This window comes from Oncorhynchus keta, chromosome 12 (assembly GCF_023373465.1).
Source record: "Oncorhynchus keta strain PuntledgeMale-10-30-2019 chromosome 12, Oket_V2, whole genome shotgun sequence".
Lineage (NCBI taxonomy): Eukaryota > Metazoa > Chordata > Actinopteri > Salmoniformes > Salmonidae > Oncorhynchus > Oncorhynchus keta.
In genome coordinates this window covers 37,100,175-37,116,953 of record NC_068432.1, presented here as the reverse complement: position 1 = coordinate 37,116,953, position 16,779 = coordinate 37,100,175, and the positions used below count along the sequence as shown (strand labels likewise).

Sequence of the window (16,779 nt, the reverse complement as noted above, 5' to 3'; positions counted from 1 at the left end):
AGCATGAACCTACAGGAACGGGCCACCGCCTTGATGTTAGTTGAGAACGACAGGGTGTTGTCCAGGATCACGCCAAGGTTCTTAGCGCTCTGGGAGGAGGACACATTGGAGTTGTCAACCGTGATGGCGAGATCATGGAACGGGCAGTCCTTCCCGGGAGGAAGAGCAGCTCCGTCTTGCCGAGGTTCAGCTTGAGGTGGTGATCCGTCATCCACACTGATATGTCTGCCAGACATGCAGAGATGCGATTCGCCACCTGGTCATCAGAAGGGGGAAAGGAGAAGATTAATTGTGTGTCGTCTGCATAGCAATGATAGGAGAGTGACCATGTGAGGTTATGACAGAGCCAAGTGACTTGGTGTATAGCGAGAATAGGAGAGGGCCTAGAACAGAGCCCTGGGGGACACCAGTGGTGAGAGCGCGTGGTGAGGAGACAGATTCTCGCCACGCCACCTGGTAGGAGCGACCTGTCAGGTAGGATGCAATCCAAGCGTGGGCCGCGCCGGAGATGCCCAACTCGGAGAGGGTGGAGAGGAGGATCTGATGGTTCACAGTATCGAAGGCAGCCGATAGGTCTAGAAGGATGAGAGCAGAGGAGAGAGAGTTAGCTTTAGCAGTGCGGAGCGCCTCTGTGATACAGAGAAGAGCAGTCTCAGTTGAATGACTAGTCTTGAAACCTGACTGATTTGGATCAAGAAGGTCATTCTGAGAGAGATAGCGGGAGAGCTGGCCAAGGACGGCACGTTCAAGAGTTTTGGAGAGAAAAGAAAGAAGGGATACTGGTCTGTAGTTGTTGACATCGGAGGGATCGAGTGTAGGTTTTTTCAGAAGGGGTGCAACTCTCGCTCTCTTGAAGACGGAAGGGACGTAGCCAGCGGTCAGGGATGAGTTGATGAGCGAGGTGAGGTAAGGGAGAAGGTCTCCGGAAATGGTCTGGAGAAGAGGGGAGGGGATAGGGTCAAGCGGGCAGGTTGATGGGCGGCCGGCCGTCACAAGACGCGAGATTTCATCTGGAGAGAGAGGGGAGAAAGAGGTCAGAGCACAGGGTAGGGCAGTGTGAGCAGAACCAGCGGTGTCGCTTGACTTAGCAAACGAGGATCGGATGTCGTCGACCTTCTTTCCAAAATGGTTGACGAAGTCATCTGCAGAGAGGGAGGAGGGGGGGGGAGGATTCAGGAGGGAGGAGAAGGTGGCAAAGAGCTTCCTAGGGTTAGAGGCAGATGCTTGGAATTTAGAGTGGTAGAAAGTGGCTTTAGCAGCAGAGACAGAGGAGGAAAATGTAGAGAGGAGGGAGTGAAAGGATGCCAGGTCCGCAGGGAGGCGAGTTTTCCTCCATTTCCGCTCGGCTGCCCGGAGCCCTGTTCTGTGAGCTCGCAATGAGTCGTCGAGCCACGGAGCGGGAGGGGAGGACCGAGCCGGCCTGGAGGATAGGGGACATAGAGAGTCAAAGGATGCAGAAAGGGAGGAGAGGAGGGTTGAGGAGGCAGAATCAGGAGATAGGTTGGAGAAGGTTTGAGCAGAGGGAAGAGATGATAGGATGGAAGAGGAGAGAGTAGCGGGGGAGAGAGAGCGAAGGTTGGGACGGCGCGATACCATCCGAGTAGGGGCAGTGTGGGAAGTGTTGGATGAGAGCGAGAGGGAAAAGGATACAAGGTAGTGGTCGCATCATAACCCTATTCACCCTACCCCATCTCATGGTCGAAGAATGAGAATCAACAACTGGTCACCTGAATGCCCAGAAGACCTGCTTTCCTGTCCCCTGTGGTTCCACGTCGGTTGAGAGTCCTGTGGTTGCCCTCCAGCCCAACATCATGGAGGAATATCAGGATCTAAGGGAGGTATTCTCCAAGACCCGCGCTACCGGTTTCCCTCCTCATCACCCCTGGGACTGTGCCATTGATCTGTTTTCCGGTGCTACACCTCTGCACAAACGCATCTACCCTCCACCCAGGCCATGGAGGGCTACATTCAACATTCAATAGGCGCTCCAACATGGTTTCATCCGTGGTCTCAATGACATCACCAAGAAGTATCGGTACCCTCTCCCGCTGGTGCCGTTAGCCATCGAGCAGCTCCACAGGGCCCGGTTCTTCAACAAACTGTAGGCACGCCGCAGGTCCAATCTCATTCGCATCCGGGAGGGGGATGAGTGGAAGACGGCGTTCAGTACGATGTCTGGTCACTACAAGTACTTGGTTATGCCCTTTGGCTTAGCCAATGCTCTGTCAGTGTTCCAGGCATTCGTCAACGAGGTGTTCAGGGACATGCTAGGACATCAGGTGATTGTGTAATTCAATGACATCCTGATCTTCTCGACCAACCTGGAGGATCACATCACTCACGTTCGAGCAGTCCTGGAATGCCTATTGGCTAACCACCTGTTCGTCAAGGTGGAGAAGTGCCAATTCCAGAGGGCTGTCTCCTTCTTGGGCTACCAAATCAGCCTGCAGGGAGTGAGGATGGAGGACAAGAAGGTAGATGCGGCAAAGTCATGGCCAGTCCCAACCACCATCAAGGGGTTACGCCCCTCTCACTTCCCTCCTCAATGGTGGGCCTCGTAGGTCAGTTTGGTCTCATCAGCCGACGAGGCCTTTCGTCTAAAGGGGCGTTTCACCTACCCAGATCCCACACTACCTTTTGTGGTTGACGCAGATGCATCGGAGGTGGGTGTGGGGCCAATTTTGTCACAAAGACAGGGGAACCGACAAAAATTGTATCATTGTGCTTTCTTCTCCAAGAAACTGCCCCCCGCAGAGAGGGATTTACGACATCTGGAGCTCTTGGTGGTGAAATTGGCATTAGAGGAGTGGAGAACCATTCGTCATCCTCACCGACCATCGGTTGACCCCCTTCCAGTGTGTGTTGGGTTTCTAGTCGGCCCTGGCCCCGTGGACCCTGGGCCAGACCACGGCTCCTGTGGTAGATGAGTGGTTCCGGCTTGCGGAGGAGGTGTGGAACAATGCGCACATGAGACTCCAGCGCGCCATCCATCATCAGAAGAAGCAGGCAGACCGTCACCACAGAGAGACCCCTGTGTTCCATCCTGGGGATCGCATCTAGCTCTCAACCAGGAACCTCCCACTCCACCATGTCCCTGGTTTGTGGGGCTGTTCAAGGTTCTCCGGAGGGTCAATGAGGTGACATACAAGTTACAATTACCCAGACACTACCATATCACACCCTCTTTTCATATCTCCCTGTCCCCTAGCTGATGCTGTCCCCCACGACACACCTCCACCCCCCCTGGACATCGTGGGGAGCCCAGCGTATGCTGTCAGATCCCTGAATCCCAGTATCAGGTGGACTGGGAGGGGTATGGAGCGGTGTTGGGATCCGGTGGAGGACATTCTGGACCCCAACATCATCCATGATTTCCACCTTCGCCGTCCCGAATGACCCACTCTTCGTCCTCGGGGTTGTCCCCCTGGTCGGCGTCGTCCTGCGGCTGGAGTTGCACGTCAGATGGGAGGTACTGTCACATCTGGTCCTGCTTCTCCCCTCTGGTGTACGGCGTTGCCAGAGTACTAACCACCGGTCCTGGGATTCATCATTACGCACACTGGCACTCATCATTAAGCACATGACCTGGACTCCATTACCTTCATAATTTCCTCCCCTTTATATGTCACTCTCCCAGGTTCACTCACCAGTTGGTATTGTTCTTGATTTCCTGGTTTTGTTGTTTTATTAAAACGTTTCACCTGATTTCGACTCACTGCTCCATCATTATAATAAACAGCGCAGGGGGCTAGAATTTGATTAGCTGTTCAGCATTCTTAATGTATGGCTTGGGGTGTTGAAGCTGTTAAGGAGCCTATTGACCTAGACTTGGCACTCCAGTACCGCTTGCTGTGCGGTAGAAGAGAGAACAGTCTATGACTAGGGTGGCTGGAGTCTTTGACCCTTTTTAGGGCCTTCCTCTGACACCGCCTGGTATAGAGGTGCTGGATGGCGGGAAGCTTGGCTCCAGTGATGTACTGGGCCATACTCACTACCCTCTGTAGCGCTTTGCAGTCGGATGCAGAGCATTTGCCATACCAGGCGGTGATGAAATCAGTCACGATGCTCTCGATGGTGCAGCTGTATAACTTTTTGAGGATCTGAGGACCAAATCTTTTCAGTCTCCTGGGGGGGAATAGGCATTATCGTGCCCTCTTCACGACCGTCTTGGTGTGTTTGGATCATGGTAGTTTGTTGGTGATGTGGACGCAAAGGAACTTGAAGCTCTCGACCTGCTTCACTACAGCCCCGTCAATGAGAATGAGGTCATGCTCGGCATTCCTTTTCCTGTAGTCCATGATCATCTCTACACATTACTGGGAATACAGATATGTATCTGTTAGTTACACGTGCCTTAAAAATAAGTAGGCACGTGGATCAGAGAACCAGTCTGTATCTGGTAGCCAGCATTTGCCTCATGCAATGCAACACAACTCCTCCACATAGTTCACAGTTGATCAGGCTGTTGATTGTGGCCTGTGGAATGTTGTCCCACTCCTCTTCAATGGCTGTCCGAAGTTGTTGATATTGGCAGGAACTGGAACTCGCTGTCGTACACGTCGATCCAGGGTGTACCAAACATGCTTAATGGGTGAAATGTTTGAGTATGCGGAACCATGGAAAAACTGGGACATTTTCAGCTTCCAGGAATTGTGTTCAGATCCTTGCAACATGGGGTCATGCATTATCATGCTGAAACATGAGGTGATGGTGGTGGATGAATGGCATATCAATGGGCCTCAGGATCTAGTCACGGTATCTCTTTGCATTCAATTGCCATCAATAAAATGCAATTGTGTTCATTGTCCGTAGCTTATGCTTGCCCATATCATAACCCAACCACCACCGTGGGGCACAAACTGCTCACCCACACTACGACATACACGTCGTGGTCTGTGGTTGTGAGGCCGGTTGGACATACTGCCAAATTCTCTAAAACGACATATGGCAGAGAAATGAACATAACATTTTCTGGCAACAGCTCTGATGGACATTCCTGCAGTCAGGAACTGAGACATCATACTGTTTAATCAGCGTATTGCTATGCCACACCTGTCAGGTGGATGGATTGACTTGGCGAAGAGAAATGCTCACTAACAGGGATGTAAAGCATTTTTGCACAAAATGAGAGAAATAAGCTTGGAAAATATCTCAGATGTTATATTTTAGCCATGAAACATGGGATCAACACTTTACATGTTGCATTTATATTTTTGTTCAGTGTATAAATGCCTCATGAGCTTAGTTCAAATGTCATACCAATCAGAACCCAAAAGATAAGCTTGTTGTACTCCAATGTTTGTAAACAAAGTAAATGTAAACATGGTTAAAACTATAATTTTGGTATCATGGATGGTCAGTCCTTCCATCCGGTGGCTCTGTCTATGAATTTGAGACAGGTAACATTTCTCCAGCCCTATCCCTTAGCTTTTTACTGAAACAAGGAGGGCGACACTTACTGCTGATTGCCGCTTTAAAGCAAATTTCCTGCAATTCTACACATTTTGCCATGGCTTATGTTATGTTCTTACGCTATGTTCTTATGCTATCTGAGTGACTCAAACATAACAAAATAAAGGGTGGCCCATGCCACCATTTTTACTGCAACCACCAACCGTAGGGAGATTCAGGAGCCGGCTCTCAATGAGTGTAGACAGCCTGCCGCTGCCTGCTGATGCTCTGCTAATCATCAAATGGGGTGGGAAGGAGAGGAGGTAGGAGCACACATGGGTAACTGGGGGGCCTGCATTTATTGAATAAATGTGACTGGTCAATTGTGTGAGTCGGTGGCGCAAAGGGAGCCCTTTGAGGCAAAAAATAAAAATATACAACCACAGGAACCCACTTTCAATGTTCAAAATATACCAGAGAGCATAATTTAGCCATAGAGGATCAATAGTTAAAACATTTAAAAGGAACTGTGGATTAAATATTATCTCAAGCACATATAAAGGAAAAACTTGAGTAAATGATGGATACAAATGATGTTGAGGGGTGTATTTTCCTGGCATTGTTTAGGTCCACGTGTAGAATCTATGTCGAGGAGCATTGAAGCTGTTCTGACAGCTTGTGGTGGCCAAACACCCTTATAAGTCACTATGTTGGTGTTTAATTTATTAAATATTATCTCAAGCACAATGAAACACCAACATAGTGACTGATAAGGGGTACAACCTGAAAGATTTCCTGGTGTTCAATAATCATTTCAATTGCACATTATAGGCTACATGTTAATTCTTGAAGAATATCTGATAAATGTTAAGTAAAAATGCCTTACCCTATCCCAAACTAGACTGCATTTCCCCAGATCCATCAATCAAGTTACCAAACAAAGTGGTAGTGTAAGGCTGTTGAAATTACACATAGTGCCTTTGAGAATTTAGCCATATACAAATTGCCACCCATTTTAAAACAGTGAGTCACCATAAACAATGCTTCCCAGTAGATAGCGACAATGTTTCAGTCAACCACTTATGGCTTGGATCCTATTTATGATGTCAAAGATGACAATCTAAATCATTTAACATCTCAAGCTTGACATTTCTTTGGCATTGTATTGATGTATACATTATGCCATCATAATGTGTGAACGCAACATTTTCTGTCATCAATAAATCGTCACCAAAACAGGCTACAGCATTTGTATCACACGCTCATTAAATCAATCCCATTGGGCATACGACGTGATTTAGATGTCTTTTACGGATCGAAATCTGGTCGGGACATCATATAACCAGATTAAGACGTCTTCTTTTTGAATAATGAAAAATACTTCTTATGTTGGTTGATAGCTGTTTTTTGGAGTAGTAACAATAGATGGAAATAGTGTTTTTTCTGTAATAGGGGATTAATGATCAATGGGTCAGAGATGTGGGAGCAATTTCAGTCCGGGACTCATAGCTACATGGCAAGTTCTCTTTGGTCCAAATGGTTTATACATTGACCCTGAAATATTCTACTTGGTATTTGGCCATTGACCCAGTTTTATTGCAAGGAATTCTAATTGGTCAACCACAGGCTAGGGCTGGGTTATAAAGTACACCCTGTCCATTTGTTCTGTGGAGAGAATGACTGATGACAATGACTGAAGACAGGGGAGAATGAACATCTACCACTGTGCATAACATATTTGAAAAAATATATTTTCCTCCCCCTGATTTGCTTTGGGGTCTGTGTCATTGAAGAGTAACGTCAACTGCAAACACGTCAGTGACTTGATGCATGGCATCTACAGCAGTGCTTGGCCACCCACTCAGTTACCAGTGGGCTTTCCAGAGCCTAAAAGGTTTCTTCTATTGGACAGCCGAAGAACACTTTTGGAACCATTTGTACGAAGAGTAGGTCAGCCGCAAGCGTATTAGTGAGGTTGGGAACTGATGTTGGGCGATTTGGCCTGGCTTGCAGTCGGTGTTACAATTTATCCCAGAGGTGTTCGATGGGGTTTAGGTCAGGGCTCTGTACAGGCCAGCGATTTCTGTATTGACCTCGCTTTGTCCACGAGGCCATTGTTATGCAGAAACAGGAAAGGGCCTTCCCCAAACTGTTGCCCCAAAGTTGGAGGCACAGAATGGTCTAAAATGTCATTTGTATGCTGTAGTGTTCAAATCTCTTCACTGGAACTAAGGGGCCTAGCCTGAACTATGAAAAACAGCCCCAGACCATTCAAATCAAATCAAATGTATTTATAAAGCCCTTCTTACATCAGCTGATATCTCAAAGTGTTATACAGAAACCCATCCTGAAACCGCAAACAGCAAGCAATACAGGTGTAGAAGCACGGTGGCTAGGAAAAACTCCCTAGGAAGGCCAGAACCTAGGAAGAAACCTAGAGAGGAACCAAGCTATGAGGGATGGCCTGTCCTCTTCTGGCTGTGCCGGGTAGACCCTTATTCCTCCTTGACAAAAATGTACAGTTGACACTATGCAGTTGGATAGGTAACATTCTCCTGGAATCTGCCAAACCCAGATTCTTCTGCCGGACTGCCAGATGGGGAAGCGTGATTCATCACTCCAGAGAATACATTTCCACTGCTTCAGAGTCTAATGGCGGCGAGCTTTACATCACTCCAGCTCGTGATTGGCATTGCACAAGGTGATCTTAGGTTTGTGAATTGTGAAGAGGCTACTCCGGGATGCTGGCCTTCTAGACAGAGCTGCAAACAGAAAGCCATTTCTCAGACTGGCCAATAACAAGAAAAGATTAAGATGGGCAAAAAAACACAGACAGTGGACAGAGGAACTCTGCCTAGAAGGCCAGCATCCCGGAGTCGCCTCTTCACTGTTGACGTTGAGCTTCGTGTTTGCGGGTACTATTTAATGAAGCTGCCGGTTGAGGTCTTGGGAGACGTCGGTTTCTCAAACTAGACACTAATGTACTTGTCCTCTTGTTCAGTTGTGCACCGAGGCCTCCCACTCCTCTTTCTATTAGGGTTAGAGCCAATTTGAGCTATGAAGGGTGTTACGGATACAGTTATCCTGTGTGTGTGTGTATCCTGTGTGTGTGTTTCTTTTCTCTCCTTCTCCCCTCACAGTTGAAAATCATCACTCCCCAATCAGTCAACAATCAATCATCAATCAGAAGACACACCTCCTCCTATTTCCTAACCTATAACAGTTCCTTCCCCATGGTTTAAAAACCCCATCATTTGTTTGTTCTGGAGCTCAATCTCTCTGTAAATGCCATGTTTGTAGGTCTCTGTGTTTCACTCTCGCTTTGTGTCTTAACCTCTCTTTTGTTTAAGCACTTCATAGCACTTTGTCATCACCTGTGAGTATTGTTTTTGGTTATGGTGTTTGTTTGTTGCTGGTGGGAAAAGGGGGAAACCAAGACAAATCGCCCATGGGCATACACTACCCGTAGGTGAACTTTGTTAAATACACTAGTTAGAACTGGGCGGACCACCCACTGTATTTTTGGTTAGTTAGTTAGCTGTTGTTAAAGTAGGCTAGTCTAGCTTAGGGGTGTGTTTTTGAATACTTATTGTTTCTTTCCTTGGGTCCAGCTCAGCCCCTTTTCCTGCTCCCCCCATTACCGTGTGTTTATAAATAAACCTGGAGTTTGACGGTAGATTTCTGTTGTCGTGGTTATTTCGTTCACACTTTTACTTTGTCACAATTTGCATGAGTTATGTTACGGGTCTCATTACCATCCCCCCTAGACTGTCGGGCCAAAAGGGATTCGTAACAAAGGGAGTACACAGCGTTGTACAAGATCTTCAGTTTCTTGGCTATTTCTTGCATGGAATAGCCTTCATTTCTCAGAATAGACTGACGAGTTTCAGAAGAAAGGTCTTGGTTTCTGGCCATTTGAGCCTGTAATCGAATCCACAAATGCTGATGCTCCAGATTCTCAAATAGTCTAAAGAAGGCCAGCATTTTTGCTTCTTTAATCAGAACAACCATTTTCAGCTGTGCTAAAGTAATTGCAAAAGGGTTTTCTAATGATCAATTAGCCTCTCACTAACCTCTTGAAAATCGTCATCAGATGACAGTCATATGACATGTTACACAGTACATTTATGTTTTGTTCGATAATATGCATTTTATATCCATAAATCTCAGTTTACATTGACGCCATGTTCAGAAAATTCTCAAATATCCGGAGGAATTATATGATTACAGATAACAGAAATACTCATCATAAACTTTGACAAAAGATGCATGTTCTACATAATTAAAAAGAGACACTGGTTCTTAAAGCAACCGCTGTCACATTTTTTTTAAACGTTACGGAAAAAGCCTAACATTGCAATAATCTGAGACGGCGCTCAGACGTAACAATATTTCTCCGCCATGTTGGAGTCAACAGAAATACAAAATTACAAATATTCCCTTACCTTTGACGATCTTCCATCAGAATGTAGTGCAAGGAGTCCTAGTTCAACAATAAATTGTTTTGTTTCATAATGTTCAATTCTAGTGTCCAAGTAGCAGCATTTGCTACCACTTTCAGCTCAAATTCCCAAAAAATGACTTCTGGTCCAGGATAACTTTGCATCAACTTCCATTACATATTACAGTTCGACGAAACTAGTCAAACTAAGTGCAGAATCAATCTTCAGGATGTTATAATCATATAGATCCAATAGCATTCCAACCGGATCATTTTTTTCATCTGGGGCTGATTGGAAAGGCCGAAGCACGCAAACGCGCCTCAACAAAATGGAAATCGTTTGCGACACCTACTTTCCTTCCCATTAGGTCAAAGTTCACAGCAAATGCTCCATTACACTTTCTACTGAATGAGGACATCTAGTGGAAGACATAGGAAGTGTTTCCAGATCCATAACTTGTTGAGAAGGGAGGGGGCGATGACGTCAAAGTTGCCCCAACTTTCAGGATTTCAAAACTTGTTTGGAAGATTGCCTGCCCTGTGAGTTGTGTTATACTCACAGACATAATTCAAACGGTTTTAGAAACTTCAGTTTTCTATCCAATATTAATAATAATATGCATATATTAGCATTTTAGGACAGATTTTGATGCAGTTTACTATGGGCATGCAATTCATCCAAAGGGGAAATACTGCCCCCTATCTCTAACAGGTTTTAATTAACTTTGCTTTCGAAGACCTTAGAAAGGCAGGGTAGGATAAATATAGGTCTGTAGCAGTTTGGATCTAGAGTGTCACCCCCTTTGAAGAGGGGGATGACCGCGGCAGCTTTCCAATCTTTCGGAATCTGATGATATGATAGAGAGGTTGAACAGGCTAGTAATAGGGGTTGCAACAATTTCGGCAGATCATTTTAGAGAGGGTCCAGATTGTCTAGCCCAGCTGATTTATAGGGGTCCAGATTTTGCAGCTCTTTCAGAACATCAGCTATTTGGATTTGGGTGAAGGAGAAATGGTGGGGGCTTGGGCGGGTTGCTGTGGAGGGTGCCGGGCAGTTGACCGGGGTAGGGGTAGCCAGGTGGAAAGCATGGCCAGCGGTAGAAAAATGCTTATTGAAATTCTCAATTGTAGTGGATTTATCGGTGGTAAGTGTTTCCTAGCCTCAGAGCAGTGGACAGCTGAGAGGAGGTGCTCTTATTCTCCATGGACTTTACAGTGTCCCAGAACTTTGAGTTTGTACTACAGGATACAAATTTGTTTGAAAAAGTTAGCCTTAGCTTTCCTAACTGCCCGTGTATATTGGTTCCTTACTTCCCTGAAAAGTTGTATATCACAGGGTTTATTTGATGCTAATGCAGAACACCACAGGATGTTTTTGTGCTGGTCAAGGGCAGACGGGTCTGGAGTGAACCAAGGACTATATCTATTCCTGGTTCTACATTTTTTGAACGGAGCATGCTTGTTTAAGATGGTGAGTAAGGCACTTTTAAAGAATAACCAGGCATCCTCTACTGACGGGATGAGGTCAATGTCATTCCAGGATACCCGGCCAGGTCGATTAGAAAGGCCTGTTCGCTGAAGCGTTTTAGGGAGCGTTTGACAGTGATGAGGGGTGGTCGTTTGATCGCAGACCCATTACGGATACAGGCAATGGGGCAGTGATCGCTGAGATCTTGATTGAAAACAGCAGAGGTTTATTTGGAGGGCGAGTTAGTTAGGATGATAACTATGAGGTTACCTGGTTATTCTATATAGCAGACATTGAATATATCCCTTTGAGCAGGATTAAGTTATTAATTTCACTTTGGATGGTGTATCAATACACCCAGTCACTACAAAGATACAGGCATCATTCCTAACTCAGTTGCCAGAAAGGAAGGAAACCACTCAGGGATTTCACTATGAGGCCAATATAACTTTAAAGCAGTTACAGAGTTTAATGGCTGAGAAAACTGAGAATGGAGCAACAATATTGTAGTTAATACTTAAGTCAATTAGATATTTCTCATTTTAAATAAATTTACAAAAATGTAAAAAAACATGTTTTCACTTTGTCATTATGAGGTACAGTATTGTGTGCAAATGAGAAAAAACATATTGAATACATTTTTAATGAAGCTGTAACACAATAAAATAAAATAATAAAATGTGCAATAAGTAAAGGAGTATGAATGCTTTCTGAAGGCACTGTATATTAAATGAAGTGCCCTTTAATATAGAACACAGGGAAAATTCAATAAATCAGATTTTAGCCCACTTAGTCCAAAAATGTAATTTCACCATCATTGTAAAGACCTAGTTACTTTGTTGCTTTCAGTCATTTCTGAAAATTGTTATACATTTCACAATGGTTGAATAAAGTGGTATGATTACTTTCTGAAGGCATTGTCAACAAACCGTTATTTATATAATAAACTGCTTTTGTGCATGTGCCCTATAGTTTAGATACTCTGTAATTGTGAAGTTAAGCAGCATCAAACCTTCATATTATGTTACATGTCAAGTGATTTGATGTTTTCCTCTGTGCTCTCACAGCAACAATGGGAAATCCAGTCAATCATTTAAAATAGTGTTCACCTCTGATCTCACTGTGCTTTACTGCCTGGATGAGATAAAATGCAATGAATAAACATGATGATTGATGTCATTTTGGTACCATTAGTGGTAATGAAGGGCTTTTAAAGCCTCGCAGAGCCCTGGGTGAAAGTAGATTTAATTTCATCATTTTTTATACTACAAAATAAAAACAATGTTGCCTGATCCATATAGTCGGCCTACGAAAAGGGGCAACATAAATACAATAGGACGTCAGTGGCGAATTCAGAATGTAAATCTTGGTGGGGCAAAAACAAAACAAGTGGGATGGATGCCAACTAAGCCACCACACAACACTAAACAATATGTTAATTGCACTATAGCGGTGACAAACGATGCCCACCAACTGTTAGGGCCTACATAAAGCTGTCCCAAAATCTTAACAATCTTACCTGGCTATCAGCTGAGCCTGGTCTGGCAGCGAAACAGTTCATTCAGCCTCATTTACTGCATTTAAAAAAAACATAGCTGATATGGCTGACTTGCTTAAACGAATGTGGTTTCTAATGACAATTGAGGTGTACAAACTATGGCATAATGTAACGTGTACATTGGGACCCAAGTACAGGGAGCGAATAATTGAATTAATAAATTAACATAGACCAAAACAAGAAAAGCATACAGACAAACACAAACAAGGTCAATAACACCTGGGAAAGAACCTAAGGGAGTGACAGATATAGAGAAGGTAATCAGGAAGGTGATGGAGTCCAGGTGAGTCTGATGAGGCGCTGGTGCGCGTAACGATGGTGACAGGTGTGCGTAGTAATCAGCAGACTGGCGACTTTGAGCGCTGGAGAGGGAGTATACGTGACACATAAGGTGACGACAAGCGGATTAGAGTCAAACCATAATTTCGATTAAGACATTAATAAGTGAGCTAGGACGGACATAGTTAATATAACTATTTGATTAGCACTTTTGAAATGTACAGTGACAGAATTCAGAACATGGGCCGTTCTTACAGTGTTCTCCCTGTACACATTGTTAGAACCGTAGGATAAATAAAGGGGGCATATAAGCAGACAATGAAAGCTCTAACAGTATTCAATGATTACAATTCTCTAAAACAGGTTATAGGCTACATGTGCACCACCAAGTCAGAACAGTAGGCGAAATAAAGAGGGGTAAATAGACCCAATTATTAGGGTGAGGCACATGGGCTACTAACATCTTACACTTAGTATTACTTTCTTAGCTACAGTATATATATCTCCCTGGCATATTATATAATTTGTGCAGCAGCATAGAATACCTTTTTGGACTCACCTTGTTGTGCTGTGCTCACTTGAACAGGAAGATGGCGTCGGTCCTTCATGGGAAAATTTTGTCAAAACAACTGAGAACTCAGAAAAAAACATGGTCGAATCATGATGACGTCATTGATCTTGAGGTCATAGCTCTAGAAAGAGGCCAGATTTACAATTCCGAGTTGGATGACCATTCAAAACATATTTTCCCATTTATTCTCGTCTTCCCAGGTGTTTTGAACTTACTGAAGGCAAGTTTTTCACAGTTCCCATTTAACAGTTGTTTTGAGCCTGGCACAAATCATGCTTCATTGACAGCATGGTCAATGTTGAATGTTTATAATTTTGGTTTCTGACGGTTTGACCACGGGCAGGGGTTTCCAGTACCTGGTTGACTGGGAGGGTTATGGCCCAGAGGAGAGGTGCTGGGTCCCCGTTAGAGACATCCACCATTGGCACCCCGGTCAACCAGGTATACGCCCAGGTAGGACGCCAGGTGGCGTGGGCAGGGGGCAGGGGGTACAGGGGAGGCAGGGGGTACTATCACACCCTGATCTGTTTCACCTCTTTGTGACCCCCCTCCAAGTGTCACCCATCAACCCCATTATGCCCTGTGTATTTATACCTGTGTTCTACGTTTGTCTGTTGCCAGTTCATCTTGTTTGTTAAGCTAACCAGCATTTTTTGTGTCAGCTCCTGCTTTTCCCCAGTCTGTTTTTTCTTGTCCTCCTGGTTTTGACCCTTGCCTGTCCTGACCTTGTACCCACCCACCTGACCACTGTCTGCTCCTGACCCTAAGCCTGCCTGCCATCCTGTACCTTTGCTCCACCTCTGGATACCCAACCTCTGCCAGACCTGACCCTGAGCCTGCCTGCCATACTGTTCCTATGCCCCTGTTTCTGTAATAAACATTGTTACTTCGACGCGGTCTGCATCTGGGTTTTACCTTGATTCCTGATAGGATCCGCGCAGTAGGGAGTGAAACGGAACCTCAAGGTTTCTAAAGACATGCACTACTGCAGGGATGTAACTTAATTCAAAGACCAACCCAGTGTCATAACTTGAGAGTGAAATGTATACATGCTGTGGATACACGTGACAGCTTCCCAATTTGTTTCCATTTGCTATATATATTATGTGCTTGTGTACATCAGTCATTTGTAACCCGTTTTCATCAAGAATCTCTCTGTACTTTGCTCCGTTCATCTTTCCCTCAATCCTGACTAGTCCTCCAGTCCCTGCCGTTGAAAAACATCCCCACAGCATGATGCTGCCACCACCATGCTTCACCGTAGGAATGGTGCCAGGTTTCCTCCAGACGTGATGCTTGGCATTGAAGCCAAAGAGTAAAATCTTGGCTTCATCAGACCAGAGCATGGAGATTTTGGCAAACTCTAAGCAGGCTGTCATGTGCCTTTTACTGAGGACTGGCTTCCGTCTGGCCACTACCATAAAGGCCTGCTTGGTGGAGGGCTGCAGAGATGGTTGTCCTTCTGGAAAGAATTCTGGAACTCTGTTAGCGTGACCATCGGGTTCTTAGTCACCTCCCTGACCAAGGCCCTTCTCCCCGATTGCACAGTTTAGCTGGGTGGTAAGCTCAAGGAAAAGTCTTGGGGGTTCAAAACTTCAGCCATTTAAGATTGATGGAGGACACTGTGTTCTTGGGAACCTTCAATGCTGCAGAAATTTGTTGGTGTCCCTCCCCAGATCTGTGCCTCGACACAATCCTGTCTCGGAGCTCTATGTATAATTCATTCGACCTCCTGGCTTGGTTTTTGCTCTGACATGCACTGTCAACAGTGGGACCTTTATATAGACTGGTATGTTCCTTTTCAAATCATGTCCAATCAATTGAATTTACCACAGGTGGACTCCAATCACGTTGTAGAAACATCTCAAGGATGATCAAAGGATATAGAATACACCTTAGCTCAATTTTGAGTCTCATAGCAAAGGGTCTGAATACTTATGTTAATATGATATTTCTGTTTTATGTTCATGCATTTGCAAACATTTTTAAAAACCTTTTTGTTGTTTTGTCATGATGGGGTATTGTGTGTGATGATGAGGATTTTTATTTATTTAATCCATTTAAGAATAAGGCTGTAACACAACAAAATGTGGAAAAAGTCAAGGGGTCTGAATGCGTTCGGAAAGTATTCAGATCCCTTGAATTGTCTATATAAGGTCCCACAGTTGACAATGTATGTCAGAGCAAAAACCCATCCATGAGGTTGATTGAGGGAATAGTCTGTAGATCATTATGGGGTATTATGTGTAGATTGATGAGGGGAAAAAATATTTAATACATTTTTGAAAAAGGCTTTTTGGTAACAAAACATGGAAAGAGTCAAGAGGTCTGAATACTTTCCGAATGCACGGTACAATATACTGTATATACACATGTCAAATATATTTGCCCACTACATACACACCTAGTTATATCTTTATAATAGTGTTTATTTGAAGCACTGGGAATCGTTACATTATTTTTTTTAAATTCCTGAAAGGACAGCTGATATTCTGTTCCACAATTTGAGTTGTCATTTCCCAAATAATCCATCTAAATCTTTCATAAAACCCCCTCTCTATCTATCACTGGTTTAAAAAATCGGACAATAAGTCCAGGTTGTAGCCATAAGCATATAGCAGCTGTCAAATGCTTTCATTGAGTCCTCAGGTCCCCTAACCATTACCCAAAGCAACAAAATAGAGTGGTTTAAAACAACAGGTGAATAAATCTGACTTGTTGTTGATACTAGACCATAATATAAAATAATATAACTTGAATTCAATCAAAATCAAGGTATTGGATTCAATCAAATGTGTGGAGCATGAAAAATCCTGAATTGTTGGATTGACAAAGGCAAACCTTTCACTTGCATTTATAGAATCATACAGTGACAGTCTTTGCAGAGACAGACCTGCTGTTGTTCAATAAAACGTACACTGAGTATACAAAACATTATGAACACCTGCTCTTTCCATGACATTGACTGACCAGGTGAATCCAGGTGAAAAGTTCAACATGGGACAGCATCCCTGTGGAAGACCTTTGAAACTAGAGTCCATGCCCAGACGAATTGAGGCTGTTCTGAGGGC

General features: G+C 44.5%; 1 pseudogene; it reads right to left on the bottom strand.

Annotated features, from left to right (window-relative positions):
• The window catches only part of LOC118375606 (alpha-methylacyl-CoA racemase-like), a 65,233-nt pseudogene extending 63,105 nt beyond the window's left edge, over positions 1 to 2,128 (bottom strand).
• Between the last annotated feature and the right edge of the window lie 14,651 nt (positions 2,129 to 16,779).